Below are 16,780 nucleotides of genomic sequence, written 5' to 3'. Positions count from 1 at the left end.
TGTCCTGTGGTAGGTGTTGCTAGGGTATGTGAACTGGTGAAGGAACCTGACCTGTGGTAGGTGCTGCTGGGGGGTGTGAACGGGTGAAGGAATCCGACCTGTGGTAGGTGCTGCTGGTGGGTGTGAACGGGTGATGGATCCCGACCTGTGGTAGGTGCTGGTGGTGGGTGTGAACGAGTGTAGGAACCCGACCTGTGGTAGGTACTGCTGGTGGATGTGAACGGGTGAAGGAACCTGACCTGTGGTAAGGGATGCTGGTGGATGTGAACTAGTGAAGGAACCTGGCCTGTGGTAGGTGCTGCTGGTGGATGAGAACGAGTGAAGGAACCTGTCTGGTAGTAGGTGCTGCTGGGGGATGTGAACGAGTGAAGGAACCTGACCTGTGGTAGGTGCTGCTGGTGGATGTGAACGAGTGAAGGAACCTGACCGGTAGTAGGTGCTGCTGGGGGATGTGAACGGGTGATGGAACCTGGCCTGTGGTAGGTGCTGCTGGTGGATGTGAACGGGTGAAGGAACCTTACCTGTGGTGGGTGCTGCTGGTGGGTGTGAACGGGTGAAGGAACCTGACCTGTGGTAGGTGCTGCTGGGGGATGTGAACGAGTGAAGGAACCTGACCTGTGGTAGGTGCTGCTGGGGGATGTGAACGAGTGAAGGAACCTGACCTGTGGTAGGTGCTGCTGGTGGCTGTGAACGAGTGATGGATCCCGACCTGTGGTAGGTGCTGCTGGTGGGTGTGAACGAGTGAAGGAACCCGACCTGTGGTAGGTACTGCTAGTGGATGTGAACGGGTGAAGGAACCCGACCTGTGGTAGGGGATACTGGTGGATGTGAACGGGTGAAGGAACCTGGCCTGTGGTAGGTGTTGCTGGTGGATGTGAACGGGTGAAGGAACCTGACCTGTGGTTGGTGCTGCTGGGGGATGTGAACGAGTGAAGGAACCTGACCTGTGGTAGGTGCTGCTGGGGGGTGTGAACGGGTGAAGGAACCCGACCAGTGGTAGGTGCTGCTGGTGGGTGTGAACGGGTGAAGGAACCTGACCTGTGGTAGGTGCTGCTGGTGGGTGTGAACGGGTGAAGGAACCTGACCTGTGGTAGGTGCTGCTGGGGGTGTGAACGGGTGAAGGAACCCGATCTGTGGTAGGTACTGCTGGTGGATGTGAACGGGTGAAGGAACCCGACCTGTGGTAGGGGCTGGTGGTGGATGTGAACGGGTGAAGGAACCTGGCCTGTGGTAGGTGCTGCTGGTTGATGTGAACGAGTGAAGGAACCTGACCTGTGGTAGATGCTGCTGGGGGATGTGAACGAGTGAAGGAACCTGACCTGTGGTAGGTGCTGCTGGGGGATGTGAACGAGTGAAGGAACCTGACCTGTGGTAGGTGCTGCTGGGGGATGTGACCGAGTGAAGGAACCTAACCTGTGGTAGGTGCTGCTGGGGGATGTGAACGGGTGAAGGAACCTGGCCTGTGATAGGTGCTGCTGGTGGATGTGAACGAGTGAAGGAACTTGACCTGTGGTTGGTGCTGCTGGGGGATGTGAACGAGTGAAGGAACCTGACCTGTGGTAGGTGCTGCTGGGGGATGTGAACGGGTGAAGGAACCTGGCCTGTGGTAGGTGCTGCTGGTGGATGTGAACGAGTGAAGGAACCTGACCTGTGGTAGGTGCTGCTGGGGGATGTGAACGAGTGAAGGAACCTGACCTGTGGTAGGTGCTGCTGGGGGATGTGAACGGGTGAAGGAACCTGGCCTGTGGTAGGTGCTGCTGTTGGATGAGAACGAGTGAAGGAACCTGACCTGTGGTAGGTGCTGCTGGTGGATGTGAACGAGTGAAGGAACCTGACCTGTAGTAGGTGCTGCTGGGGGATGTGAACGAGTGAAGGAACCTGTCCTGTGGTAGGTGCTGCTGGGGGATGTGAACGAGTGAAGGAACCTGACCTGTGGTAGGTGCTGCTGGGGGATGTGAACGAGTGAAGGAACCTGACCTGTGGTAGGTGCTGCTGGGGGATGTGAACGGGTGAAGGAACCTGGCCTGTGATAGGTGCTGCTAATGGATGTGAACGAGTGAAGGAACCTGACCTGTGGTAGGTGTTGCTGGGGGATGTGAACGGGTGTAGGAACCTGGTCTGTAGTGGGTGCTGCTGGGGGTGTGAACGGGTGAACAAACCCGACCTGTGGTAGGTGCTGCTGGTGGATGTGAACGGGTGAATGAACCTGGTCTGTGGTGGGTGCTGCTGGGGGTGTGAACAGGTGAACGAAACCGACCTGTGGTAGGTGTTTCTGGTGGATGTGAACAGGTAAAGGAACCTGACCTGTGGTAGGTGCTGCTGGGGGGTGTGAACAGGTGAAGGAACCTGACCTGTTGTAGGTGTTGCTGGGGGATGTGAACGGTGAAGGAACCTGACCTGTGGTAGGAGCTGCTGGTGGATATGAACGGGTGAAGGAACCTGACCTGTGGTAGGTGTTGCTAGGGTATGTGAACAGGTGAAGGAACCTGACCTGTGGTAGGTGCTGCTGGGGGGTGTGAACAGGTGAAGCAACCTGACCTGTTGTAGGTGTTGCTGGGGGATGTGAACGGTGAAGGAACCTGACCTGTGGTAGGAGCTGCTGGTGGATATGAACGGGTGAAGGAACCTGACCTGTGGTAGGTGTTGCTAGGGTATGGGAACTGGTGAAGGAACCTGACCTGTGGTAGGTGCTGCTGGTGGGTGTGAACGGGTGATGGATCCCGACCTGTGGTAGGTGCTGCTGGTGGGTGTGAACGAGTGTAGGAACCCGACCTGTGGTAGGTGCTGCTGGTGGATGTGAACGGGTGAAGGAACCTGGCCTGTGGTAGGTGCTGCTGGTGGATGTGAACGGGTGAAGGAACCTGACCTGTGGTGGGTGCTGCTGGTGGGAGTGAACGGGTGAAGGAACCTGACCTGTGGTAGGTGCTGCTGGGGGGGTGTGAAGGGTGAAGGAACCTGACCTGTGGTATTTGCTGCTGGTGGATGTGAATGGGTGAAGGAACCTGACCATTAGTAGGTGCTGCTAGGGGGTGTGAACGGGTGAAGGAACCCAACCTGTGGTAGGTGTTGCTGGTGGATGTGAATAGGTGAAGGAACCTAACCTATGGTAGGTGCTGTTGGGGGGTGTGAACGGGTGAAGGAACCTGACCTGTTGTAGGTGTTGCTGGGGGATGTGAACGGGTGAAGGAACCTGACCTGTGGTAGGTGCTGCTGGTGGATGTGAACGGGTGAAGGAACCTGACCTGTGGTAGGTGTTGCTAGGGTATGTGAACTGGTGAAGGAACCTGACCTGTGGTAGGTGCTGCTGGGGGGTGTGAACGGGTGATGGATCCCGACCTGTAGTGGGTGCTGCTGGTGGGTGTGAACGGGTGATGGATCCCGACCTGTGGTAGGTGCTGCTGGTGGGTGTGAACGAGTGTAGGAACCCGATCTGTGGTAGGTACTGCTGGTGGATGTGAACGGGTGAAGGAACCCGACCTGTGGTAGGTGCTGCTGGTGGATGTGAACGAGTGAAGGAACCTGTCTGGTAGTAGGTGCTGCTGGGGGATGTGAACGAGTGAAGGAACCTGACCTGTGGTAGGTGCTGCTGGTGGATGTAAACGAGTGAAGGAACCTGACCGGTAGTAGGTGCTGCTGGGGGATGTGAACGGGTGATGGAACCTGGCCTGTGGTAGGTGCTGCTGGTGGATGTGAACGGGTGAAGGAACCTGACCTGTGGTGGGTGCTGCTGGTGGGTGTGAACGGGTGAAGGAACCTGACCTGTGGTAGGTGCTGCTGGGGGATGTGAACGAGTGAAGGAACCTGACCTGTGGTAGGTGCTGCTGGGGGATGTGAACGAGTGAATTAACCTGACCTGTGGTAGGTGCTGCTGGGGGATGTGAACGAGTGAAGGAACCTAACCTGTGGTAGGTGCTGCTGGGGGATGTGAACGGGTGAAGGAACCTGGCCTGTTGTAGGTGCTGCTGGTGGATGTGAACGAGTGAAGGAACCTGACCTGTGGTAGGTGCTGCTGGGGGATGTGAACGGGTGAAGGAACCTGGCCTGTGGTAGGTGCTGCTGTTGGATGTGAACGAGTGAAGGAACTTGACCTGTGATTGGTGCTGCTGGGGGATGTGAACGAGTGAAGGAACCTGACCTGTGGTAGGTGCTGCTGGGGGATGTGAACGAGTGAAGGAACCTGACCTGTGGTAGGTGCTGCTGGGGGATGTGAACGGGTGAAGGAACCTGACCTGTGGTAGGTGCTGCTGGGGGATGTGAACGGGTGAAGGAACCTGGCCTGTGATTGGTGCTGCTGGTGGATGTGAATGAGTGAAGGAACCTGACCTGTGGTAGGTGCTGCTGGGGGATGTGAACCTGTGAAGGAACCTGACCTGTGGTAGGTGCTGCTGGTGGATGTGAACGAGTGAAGGAACTTGACCGGTAGTAGGTGCTGCTGGGGGATGTGAACGAGTGAAGGAACCTGACCTGTGGTAGGTGCTGCTGGGGGATGTGATGTAGTGAAGGAACGTGACCTGTGGTGGGTGATGCTGGGGGTATGAACGGGTGAAAGAACCCGACCTGTGGTAGGTGCTGCTGGGGGGTGTGAATGGGTGAACGAACCCGACCTGTGGTAGGTGCTGCTGGTGGATGTGAACGGGTGAAGGAACCTGACCTGTGGTAGGTGCTGCTGGGGTATGTGAACGGGTGAAGGAACCTGGCCTGTGATAGGTGCTGCTAATGGATGTGAACGAGTGAAGGAACCTGAGCTGTGGTAGGTGTTGCTGGGGGATGTGAACGGGTGAAGGAACCTGGCCTGTGGTGGGTGCTGCTGAGGGTGTGAACGGGTGAACGAACCCGACCTGTGGTAGGTGCTGCTGGTGGATGTGAACGGGTGAAGGAACCTGACCTGTGGTAGGTGTTGCTAGGGTATGTGAACTGGTGAAGGAACCTGACCTGTCGTAGGTGCTGCTGGGCAGTGTGAACGGGTGAAGGAAACCGACCTGTGGTAGGTGCTGCTGGTGGGTGTGAACGAGTGTAGGAACCCGACCTGTGGTAGGTACTGCTGGTGGATGTGAACGGGTGAAGGAACCCGACCTGTGGTAGGGGATGCTGGTGGATGTGAACTTGTGAAGGAACCTGGCCTGTGGTAGGTGCTGCTGGTGGATGTGAACGAGTGAAGGAACCTGTCCGGTAGTAGGTGCTGCTGGGGGATGTGAACGAGTGAAGGAACCTGACCTGTGGTAGGTGCTGCTGGTGGATGTGAACGAGTGAAGGAACCTGACCGGTAGTAGGTGCTGCTGGGGGATGTGAACGAGTGAAGGAACCTGGCCTGTGATAGGTGGTGATAATGGATGTGAACGAGTGAAGGAACCTGACCTGTGGTAGGTGCTCTTGGGGGATGTGAACGGGTGAAGGAACGTGACCTGTGATAGGTGCTGCTGGGGGATGTGAACGGGTGAATGAACCTGGCCTGTGGTCGGTGCTGCTAGTGGATGTGAACGAGTGAAGAAACCTGACATGTAGTAGGTGCTGCTGGGGGATGTGAACGAGTGAAGGAACCTGGCCTGTGGTAGGTGCTGCTGGGGGATGTGAACGAGTGAAGGAACCTGACCTGTGGTAGGTGCTGCAGGGAGATGTGAACGAGTGAAGGAACGTGGCCTGTGTTAGAGCTGCTGGGGGATGTGAACGAGTGAAGGAACCTGACCTGTGGTAGGTGCTGCTGGGGGATGTGAAAGGGTCAACGAACCCGACCTGTGGTAGGTGCTGCTGGTGGATGTGAACGAGTGAAGGAACCTGACCTGTGGTAGGTGCTGCTGGTGGATGTGAACGGGTGAAGGAACCTGACCTGTGGTAGGTGTTGCTAGGGTATGTGAACTGGTGAAGGAACCTGACCTGTGGTAGGTGCTGCTGGGGGGTGTGAATGGGTGAAGGAACCCGACCTGTGGTAGGTGTTGCTGGTGGATGTGAACAGGTGAAGGAACCTAACCTGTGGTAGGTGTTGCTGGGGGATGTGAACGGGTGAAGGAACCTGACCTGTGGTAGGTGCTGCTGGTGGATGTGAACAGGTGAAGGAACCTGACCTGTGGTAGGTGCTGCTGGGGGATGTGAACGGCTGAAGGAATCCTGACCTGTGGTAGGTGTTGCTCGTGGATGTGAACTGGTGAAGGAACCTGACCTGTGATAAGTACTGCTGGGGGGTGTGAACGGGTGAAGGAAACCGACCTGTGGTAGGTGCTGCTGGGGGATGTGAACGGGTGAAGGAAACCGACCTGTGGTAGGTGCTGCTGGGGGGTGTGAACGGGAGAAGGAAACCGACCTGTGGTAGGTGCTGCTGGGGGGTGTGAACGGGTGAAGGAAACCGACCTGTGGTAGGTGCTGCTGGTGGATGTGAACGAGTGAGGGAACCTGACCTGTGGAAGGTGGTGCTGGGGGATGTGAACGAGTGAAGGAACCTGGCCTGTGGTAGGTGCTGCTGATAGTTGTGTGAACGAGTGATGGATCCCGACCTGTGGTAGGTGCTGCTGGTGGGTGTGAACGAGTGAAGGAACCCGACCTGTGGTAGGTACTGCTGGTGGATGTGAACGGGTGAAGGAACCCGACCTGTGGTAGGGGATACTGGTGGATGTGAATGGGTGAAGGAACCTGGCCTGTGGTAGGTGCTGCTGGTGGATTTGAACGAGTGAAGGAACATGACCTGTGGGAGGTGCTGCTGGGGGATGTGAACGCGTGAAGGAACCTGACCTGTGGTAGGTGTTGCTGGTGGATGTGAACGGGAGAAGGAACCTGACCGGTAGTAGGTGCTGCTGGGGGATGTGAACGGGTGAAGGAACCTGGCCTGTGATGGGTGCTGCTGGTGGATGTGAACGAGTGAAGGAACCTGACCTGTGGTAGGTGCTGCTGGGGGATGTGAACCAGTGAAGGAACCTGACCTGTGGGAGGTGCTGCTGGTGGATGTGAACGAGTGAAGGAACTTGACCGGTAGTAGGTGCTGCTGGGGGATGTGAACGAGTGAAGGAACCTGACCTGTGGTAGGTGCTGCTGGGGGATGTGATGTAGTGAAGGAACGTGACCTGTGGTGGGTGATGCTGGGGGTATGAACGGGTGAAAGAACCAGACCTGTGGTAGGTGCTGCTGGGGGGTGTGAATGGGTGAACGAACCCGACCTGTGGTAGGTGCTGCTGATGGATGTGAACGGGTGAAGGAACCTGACCTGTGGTGGGTGCTGCTGGTGGGTGTAAACGGGTGAAGGAACCTGACCTGTGGTAGGTGCTGCTGGGGGGTGTGAACGGGTGAAGGAACCTGACCTGTGGTAGGTGTTGCTGGTGGATGTGAACGGGTGAAGGAACCTGACCTGTGGTAGGTGCTGCTGGGGTATGTGAACGGGTGAAGGAACCTGGCCTGTGATAGGTGCTGCTAATGGATGTGAACGAGTGAAGGAACCTGACCTGTGGTAGGTGTTGCTAGGGGATGTGAACGGGTGAAGGAACCTGGCCTGTGATGGGTGCTGCTGAGGGTGTGAACGGGTGAACGAACCCGACCTGTGGTAGGTGCTGCTGGTGGATGTGAACGGGTGAAGGAACCTGACCTGTGGTGGGTGCTGCTGGTGGGTGTGAACGGGTGAAGGAACCTGACCTGTGGTAGGTGCTGCTGGTGGATGTGAACGAGTGAAGGAACCTGACCTGTGGTAGGTGTTGCTAGGGTATGTGAACTGGTGAAGGAACGTGACCTGTGGTAGGTGCTGCTGGGGGGTGTGAACGGGTGAAGGAAACCGACCTGTGGTAGGTGCTGCTGGTGGGTTTGAATGAGTGATGGATCCCGACCTGTGGTAGGTGCTGCTGGTGGGTGTGAACGAGTGTAGGAACCCGACCTGTGGTAGGTACTGCTGGTGGATGTGAACGGGTGAAGGAACCCGACCTGTGGTAGGGGATGCTGGTGGATGTGAACTTGTGAAGGAACCTGGCCTGTGGTAGGTGCTGCTGGTGGATGTGAACGAGTGAAGGAACCTGTCCGGTAGTAGGTGCTGCTGGGGGATGTGAACGAGTGAAGGAACCTGACCTGTGGTAGGTGCTGCTGGTGGATGTGAACGAGTGAAGGAACCTGACCGGTAGTAGGTGCTGCTGGGGGATGTGAACGAGTGAAGGAACCTGGCCTGTGATAGGTGGTGCTAATGGATGTGAACGAGTGAAGGAACCTGACCTGTGGTAGGTGCTCTTGGGGGATGTGAAGGGGTGAAGGAACCTAACCTGTGATAGGTGCTGCTCGTGGATATGAACGAGTGAAGGAACCTGACCTGTGGTAGGTGCTGCTGGGGGATGTGAACGAGTGAAGGAACCTGACCTGTGGTAGGTGCTGCTGGGGGATGTGAACGGGTGAAGGAACCTGGCCTGTGGTAGGTGCTGCTGGTGGATGTGAACGAGTGAAGGAACCTGACCTGTGGTAGGTGCTGCTGGTGGATGTGAACGAGTGAAGGAACCTGACCGGTAGTAGGTGCTGCTGGGGGATGTGAATGAGTGAAAGAACCTGACCTGTGGTAGGTGCTGCTGGGGGATATGAACGAGTGAAGGAACCTGACCTGTGGTAGGTGCTGCTGGGGGATGTGAACGGGTGAAGGAACCTGGCCTGTGGTTGGTGCTGCTGGTGGATGTGAACGAGTGAAGGAACCTGACCTGTGGTAGGTGCTGCTGGGGGATGTGAACGAGTGAAGGAACCTGACCTGTGGTAGGTGCTGCTGGGGGATGTGAACGGGTGAAGGAACCTGGCCTGTTGTAGGTGCTGCTGTTGGATGTGAACGAGTGAAATAACCTGACCTGTGGTAGGTGCTGCTGGTGGATGTGAATAAGTGAAGGAACCTGACCTGTAGTAGGTGCAGCTGGGGGATGTGAACGAGTGAAGAAACCTGTCCTGTGGTAGGTGCTGCTGGGGGATGTGAACGAGTGAAGGAACCTGCCCTGTGGTAGGTGCTGCTGGGGGATGTGAACGAGTGAAGGAACCTGACCTGTGGTAGGTGCTGCTGGGGGATGTGAACGGGTGAAGGAACCTGGCCTGTGATAGGTACTGCTAATGGATGTGAACGAGTGAAGGAACCTGACCTGTGGTAGGTGTTGCTTGGGGATGTGAACGGGTGAAGGAACCTGGCCTGTGGTGGGTGCTGCTGGGGGTGTGAACGGGTGAACGAACCCGACCTGTGGTAGGTGCTGCTGGTGGATGTGAACGGGTGAAGGAACCTGACCTGTGGTGGGTGCTAATGGTGGGTGTGAACGGGTGAAAGAACCTGACCTGTGGTAGGTGCTGCAAGGGGGTATGAACGGGTGAAGGAACCTGACCTGTTGTAGGTGTTGCTGGGGGATGTGAACGGTGAAGGAACCTGACCTGTGGTAGGTGCTGCTGGTGGATGTGAACGGGTGAAGGAACCTGACCTGTGGTAGGTGTTGCTAGGGTATTTGAACTGGTGAAGGAACCTGACCTGTGGTAGGTGCTGCTGGGGGGTGTGAACGGGTGAAGGAAACCGACCTGTGGTAGGTGCTGCTGGTGGGTTTGAACGAGTGATGGATCCCGACCTGTGGTAGGTGCTGCTGGTGGGTGTGAACGAGTGTAGGAACCCGACCTGTGGTAGGTACTGCTGGTGGTTGTGAACGGGTGAAGGAACCCGACCTGTGTTAGGGGATGCTGGTGGATGTGAACTTGTGAAGGAACCTGGCCTGTGATAGGTGCTGCTGGTGGATGTGAACGAGTGAAGGAACCTGTCCGGTAGTAGGCGCTGCTGGGGGATGTGAACGAGTGAAGGAACCTGACATGTGGTAGGTGCTGCTGGTGGATGTGAACGAGTGAAGGAACGTGAGGGGTAGTAGGTGCTGCGGGGGGATGTGAACGGGTGAAGGAACCTGGCCTGTGATAGGTGCTGCTAATGGATAAGAACGAGTGAAGGAACCTGACCTGTGGTAGGTGCTCCTGGGGTATGTGAACGGGTGAAGGAACGTGACCTGTGGTAGGTGCTCCTGGGGGATGTGAAGGGGTGAAGGAACCTGGCCTGTGGTAGGTGCTGCTGGTGGATGTGAACGAGTGAAGGAACCTGACCTGTGGTAGGTGCTGCTGGTGGATGTGAACGAGTTGAAGGAACCTGACCTGTGATAGGTGCTGCTGGGGGATGTGAACTGTTGAAGGAACCTGACCTGTGGTAGGTGCTGCTGGGGGGTGTGAACGGGTGAAGGAACCCGACCTGTGGTAGGTGCTGCTGGTGGGTGTGAACGGGTGAAGGAACCTGACCTGTGGTAGGTGGTGCTGGTGGGTGTGAACGGGTGAAGGAACCCGACCTGTGGTAGGGGATACTGGTGGATGTGAATGGGTGAAGGAACCTGGCCTGTGGTAGGTGCTGCTGGTGGATTTGAACGAGTGAAGGAACATGACCTGTGGGAGGTGCTGCTGGGGGATGTGAACGCGTGAAGGAACCTGACCTGTGGTAGGTGTTGCTGGTGGATGTGAACGGGAGAAGGAACCTGACCTGTGGTTGGTGCTGCTGGGGGATGTGAACGAGTGAAGGAACCTGACCTGTGGTAGGTGCTGCTGGGGGATGTGAACGGGTGAAGGAACCTGGCCTGTGATGGGTACTGCTGGTGGATGTGAACGAGTGAAGGAACCTGACCTGTGGTAGGTGCTGCTGGGGGATGTGAACCTGTGAAGGAACCTGACCTGTGGTAGGTGCTGCTGGTGGATGTGAACGAGTGAAGGAACTTGACCGGTAGTAGGTGCTGCTGGGGGATGTGAACGAGTGAAGGAACCTGACCTGTGGTAGGTGCTGCTGGGGGATGTGATGTAGTGAAGGAACGTGACCTGTGGTGGGTGATGCTGGGGGTATGAACGGGTGAAAGAACCCGACCTGTGGTAGGTGCTGCTGGGGGGTGTGAATGGGTGATCGAACCCGACCTGTGGTAGGTGCTGCTGGTGGATGTGAACGGGTGAAGGAACCTGACCTGTGGTAGGTGCTGCTGGGGTATGTGAACGGGTGAAGGAACCTAGCCTGTGATAGGTGCTGCTAATGGATGTGAACGAGTGAAGGAACCTGACCTGTGGTAGGTGTTGCTGGGGGATGTGAACGGGTGAAGGAACCTGGCCTGTGGTGGGTGCTGCTGAGGGTGTGAACGGGTGAACGAACCCGACCTGTGGTAGGTGCTGCTGGTGGATGTGAACGGGTGAAGGAACCTGACCTGTGGTGGGTGCTGCTGGTGGGTGTGAACGGGTGAAGGAACCTGACCTGTGGTAGGTGCTGCTGGTGGATGTGAACGGGTGAAGGAACCTGACCTGTGGTAGGTGTTGCTAGGGTATGTGAACTGGTGAAGGAACCTGACCTGTGGTAGGTGCTGCTGGGCGGTGTGAACGGGTGAAGGAAACCGACCTGTGGTAGGTGCTGCTGGTGGGTTTGAACGAGTGATGGGTCCCGACCTGTGGTAGGTGCTGCTGGTGGGTGTGAACGAGTGTAGGAACCCGACCTGTGGTAGGTACTGCTGGTGGATGTGAACGGGTGAAGGAACCCGACCTGTGGTAGGGGATGCTGGTGGATGTGAACTTGTGAAGGAACCTGGCCTGTGGTAGGTGCTGCTGGTGGATGTGAACGAGTGAAGGAACCTGTCCGGTGGTAGGTGCTGCTGGGGGATGTGAACGAGTGAAGGAACCTGACCTGTGGTAGGTGCTGCTGGTGGATGTGAACGAGTGAAGGAACCTGACCGGTAGTAGGTGCTGCTGGGGGATGTGAACGAGTGAAGGAACCTGGCCTGTGATAGGTGGTGCTAATGGATGTGAACGAGTGAAGGAACCTGACCTGTGGTAGGTGCTCTTGGGGGATGTGTGAACGGGTGAAGGAACATGACCTGTGATAGGTGCTGCTGGGGGATGTGAACGGGTGAAGGAACCTGGCCTGTGGTCGGTGCTGCTGGTGGATGTGAACAAGTGAAGAAACCTGACCTGTAGTAGGTGCTGCTGGGGGATGTGAACGAGTGAAGGAACCTGGCCTGTGGTAGGTGGTGCTGGGGGATGTGAACAAGTGAAGGAACCTGACCTGTGGTAGGTGCTGCAGGGAGATGTGAACGAGTGAAGGAACGTGGCCTGTGTTAGAGCTGCTGGGGGATGTGAACGAGTGAAGGAACCTGACCTGTGGTAGGTGCTGCTGGGGGATGTGAACGGGTCAACGAACCCGACCTGTGGTAGGTGCTGCTGGTGGATGTGAACGGGTGAAGGAACCTAACCTGTGGTAGGTGCTGTTGGGGGGTGTGAACGGGTGAAGGAACCTGACCTGTGGTAGGTGTTGCTGGTGGATGTGAACGGGTGAAGGAACCTGACCTGTGGTAGGTGCTGCTGGGGTATGTGAACGGGTGAAGGAACCTGGCCTGTGATAGGTGCTGCTAATGGATGTGAACGAGTGAAGGAACCTGACCTGTGGTAGGTGTTGCTGGGGGATGTGAACGGGTGAAGGAACCTGGCCTGTGGTGGGTGCTGCTGAGGGTGTGAACCTGTGAACGAACCCGACCTGTGGTGGGTGCTGCTGGTGGGTGTGAACGGGTGAAGGAACCTGACCTGTGGTAGGTGCTGCTGGTGGATGTGAACGGGTGAAGGAACCTGACCTGTGGTAGGTGTTGCTAGGGTATGTGAACTGGTGAAGGAACCTGACCTGTGGTATGTGCTGCTGGGCGGTGTGAACGGGTGAAGGAAACCGACCTGTGGTAGGTGCTGCTGGTGGGTTTGAACGAGTGATGGATCCCGACCTGTGGTAGGTGCTGCTGGTGGGTGTGAACGAGTGTAGGAACCCGACCTGTGGTAGGTACTGCTGGTGGATGTGAACGGGTGAAGGAACCCGACCTGTGGTAGGGGATGCTGGTGGATGTGAACTTGTGAAGGAACCTGGCCTGTGGTAGGTGCTGCTGGTGGATGTGAACGAGTGAAGGAACCTCCCAGCAAACAATTTTAGGTTGCCACAACATATCTGGAAAGTATTTGAAAGTATTGGAAACGTTTGTTTTATCGTATCAGATACGATATTGTGTGTGGACTTAAATAGGTTTCCAAAACTTATAACCAAGACATATGTATCTAACACTAATTTGAGATGTTGTGGCAACTTACACTCCTAACATGAATCATTCATAATCCATTCATACACCAATATGAATCTCTTGTGAAAGGTTTGAGCCTTATCTGAACCCTTTTCACATCTTTGTGTTTAAAGTTAAATTTCTTGAAATTAAATTATATTATATTATATTATTTTTCTTATATTTTATTTTATAATTTATTATTATTTTTCTTATATTTTTTATATTATATTAGTGTTTTCAATTTAAATATTAAAACCAATTTAAGGGTAAAAAAATCAAATAATTTATATTTCTTTTATTATTTACTAACAAATCAGCAAAAATACAAAAACATATGACCTATATAATTATATATATAATATATATATAAATAATTTATATATAATATATATATATATATATATATATATATATTAGTGTAATACATAAGAATGTAGTGTAATAGTATATATATTATATATATATATATTTATATATAAATAATATATTTATATATAAATAATATATTTATATATAAATAATATATTTATATATAAATAATATATTTATATATAAATAATATATATATATAAATAATATATATATATATAAATAATATATATATAAATAATATATATATATATATATATATAAATAATATATATATGATAACCATCTTTGTAACCTATATGTAACTCCCTCTTTGTAACAAAGTTCAAATAAAGCAAATATATGTGTACATACAAAAGAATGGGGGTGGTAGAAGATAATATTAGTGTTTAGTGAGTGACCACAAGGTCTCCTCTGAATACTTTTTATTTTCTTCTCCGAGGCTATGGGTCCCCACATTGGCACCAGAGGTCTTCCTCACAAACTTTTTATATAATATATATATATATAAATAATATATATATAAAGGTAAAACTAGCTAGTTATAAGTAGATATATGATAACTAACCAACCCTACCAAACCTAACCTAATATATATATATAAACATATATATATATAAATATATATATATATATATATATATAAATATATATATATATATATATATATATATATATATATATATATATATATATAAATATATATATATATATATATATAAATATATATATATATATATAAATATATATATATATATAAATATATATATATATATATATAAATATATATATATATATATATAAATATATATATATATAAATATATATATATATATATATATATATATAAATATATATATATATATATATGCGAACAAGCCTGAATGGTCCCCAGGACATATGCAACTGAATAAATAATATATATATTATATATATTATGCAACTATTATATATATATAGGACATATGCAACTGAATAAATAATATATATATTCTGGGGTGTGAGTTTTCAGTTATATATATATATATATATATATATATGACAATGTCAGACCACGGAGGAAAAATGAAACAGGAAATTTCCTTAAGTACTTTCGTATATTAAATACATCTTCAGAAGGTCATTTTACAGATCGAGTGATGGGTATAAATAGGCAGGAAGGAGTGGTGAAGTAAGGTGAGGTACAATACTTGGACAACGCAGAAGGCCCATTGGCCCATCAGATGCACCCAATTGGCACATCCGATGTAGCACAATGGCCCATCTGATACAGCAGACATACAAGCATAATATATAGGTAATTATAACATAAAGAAGTAAATATATACAATAAATTAGTGAGACAAATGTTTTTCAATGATTCTACTTAAATCGCCCTTTAGCTGATCTATTAGAAATGGATCTAAGTTATATAGACCACTGCTAATATTCAAATTACTTTCTTTGGTGATCTGTATCAAAGCAGATTCAATTATGTTTCTGTTATAGGTGCTTTTACAATTTGTTATTGAAGAAGCACTCTCCCAATCAATTTGGTGAGCTTTTTCTGACAAATGCACAAACAAAGCATTAGACAATTGGCCATGTTTTACAGAGTATTTATGTTGCGATATTCTACATTTTAAATCTTTAGATGTTTGCCCGACATAGAACTTATTACATTCCTTACAAGGTATTTTATAAATGACGCAATTATCACTACGAGGGCTGTTCCTTACTAATAGCTTACCAACAGTGTTTTCGTAGCTAAACATTACATCTATATTAAAAAGTTTCAAGGCCTTGACAATATTCTCAAACCCAGAGAAATATGGTAAACATAACACATTCTTTGGGCGAATCCTTACACTGCATACATTATTATAATATGTACGACGAGCTTTGTTACGACAAACTTCCAAAAAATTCAGTGGGTAACAAAGCTTAAGACCAATCGAATCAATATTCTTAAATTCTTCATCTAAGAATTCTGGACTCACAACTCGAAGAGCCCTTAGATACATTGAAGAAAAAATTGACTTTTTTACATTGTATTTATGCCCTGAAAAATAATGAACATAAGATAAATTGTTCGTAGGTTTTCTGTAAACACTAAACTTTAATGAAGAGTTTTCCCTATGAATAAGCACATCTAAGAATGGCAAACATTTATCAATTTCAGTCTCCATAGTAAATTTTATGGAGGTGACTTGGTCATTAAGTTTGGCTACAAATTCGTCTGTGTTTACATCTGAAGGCCAAATACACAAGATATCATCAACATATCTAAACCAAGGAATGATTCCAGGAGTTATTTTTGAAACGAATTTCTTTTCAAAGAATTCCATGTACAGGTTTGAGAGCAATGGCGATAGAGGATTCCCCATAGCCATTCCAAAAGTCTGTAAATAATACTCATTATTAATTGTCTTTATTCCGATTGTCTCGTCCACAGGTACGTTGGTAAACAGCGATTCTACGTCCAACGAGGCTCTTATCCCTGTGGCCCGTGCGCCCCGCAGTAAGTCCACAAATTCCTTTGGAGACTTCAGGCTGAAGGCGCAAGGAACATAAGGAGTCAGCAGGCCGTTGAGTCGCTTTGCCAATCTGTACGTGGGTGTGGGTATCTGGCTAATGATTGGCCGAAGTGGGTTTCCAGGCTTGTGCGTCTTGACATTTCCATACGCATATCCAGGTTTATATTCCCCAATGATCTTTGGCAGGTGGAGTCCGGATTTCTTGGCGTTCACAGTTTCGATCAGTTTGTTGACCTTTGGGGCGCACGGGCCACAGGGATAAGAGCCTCGTTGGACGTAGAATCGCTGTTTACCAACGTACCTGTGGACGAGACAATCGGAATGATAGCCGACAGAGTGTATCGTGATCCAGCCTGTACTCCTCTTGACATGCCAGAAAGTATTCTGAGGAAACTACTCCAAGCTTGTACTAAAGAGGCACCCTTCTTGAGCCCGGATGGGCATATGTATAAGCAAGTAGATGGGGTCGCTATGGGTTCTCCCCTAGGTGTCCTGTTTGCAAACTTCTACATGGGTACCATCGAGCAAAAAGTCTTAGTCGACATGAACTTGAAACCGGCCATATACTGCAGGTATGTTGACGACATTTTTACACAGGTACCTGATGTCAGACATCTGCAGGAGCTGAAGGAGGCATTTGAGCAGAGTTCCGTGCTGCGTTTCACTTACGAGACGGAAAAGGATGGGAAGCTGCCTTTTCTAGATGTAACAGTCATGGAAAAGGGCGGAGGTTTCCACACTGCAGTCTACACAAAGGAAACAAACATAGGAATGTGCCTAAATGCCAACAGCGACTGCCCTGACAGGTACAAGAGGAGTGTTGTTAACGCATAC

This window comes from Procambarus clarkii, unplaced genomic scaffold (genome assembly GCF_040958095.1).
Source record: "Procambarus clarkii isolate CNS0578487 unplaced genomic scaffold, FALCON_Pclarkii_2.0 HiC_scaffold_584, whole genome shotgun sequence".
Classification (NCBI taxonomy): Eukaryota; Metazoa; Arthropoda; class Malacostraca; order Decapoda; family Cambaridae; genus Procambarus; species Procambarus clarkii.
The sequence above is the reverse complement of the archived record's forward strand: the minus strand, read 5'-3'. Positions refer to the sequence as shown.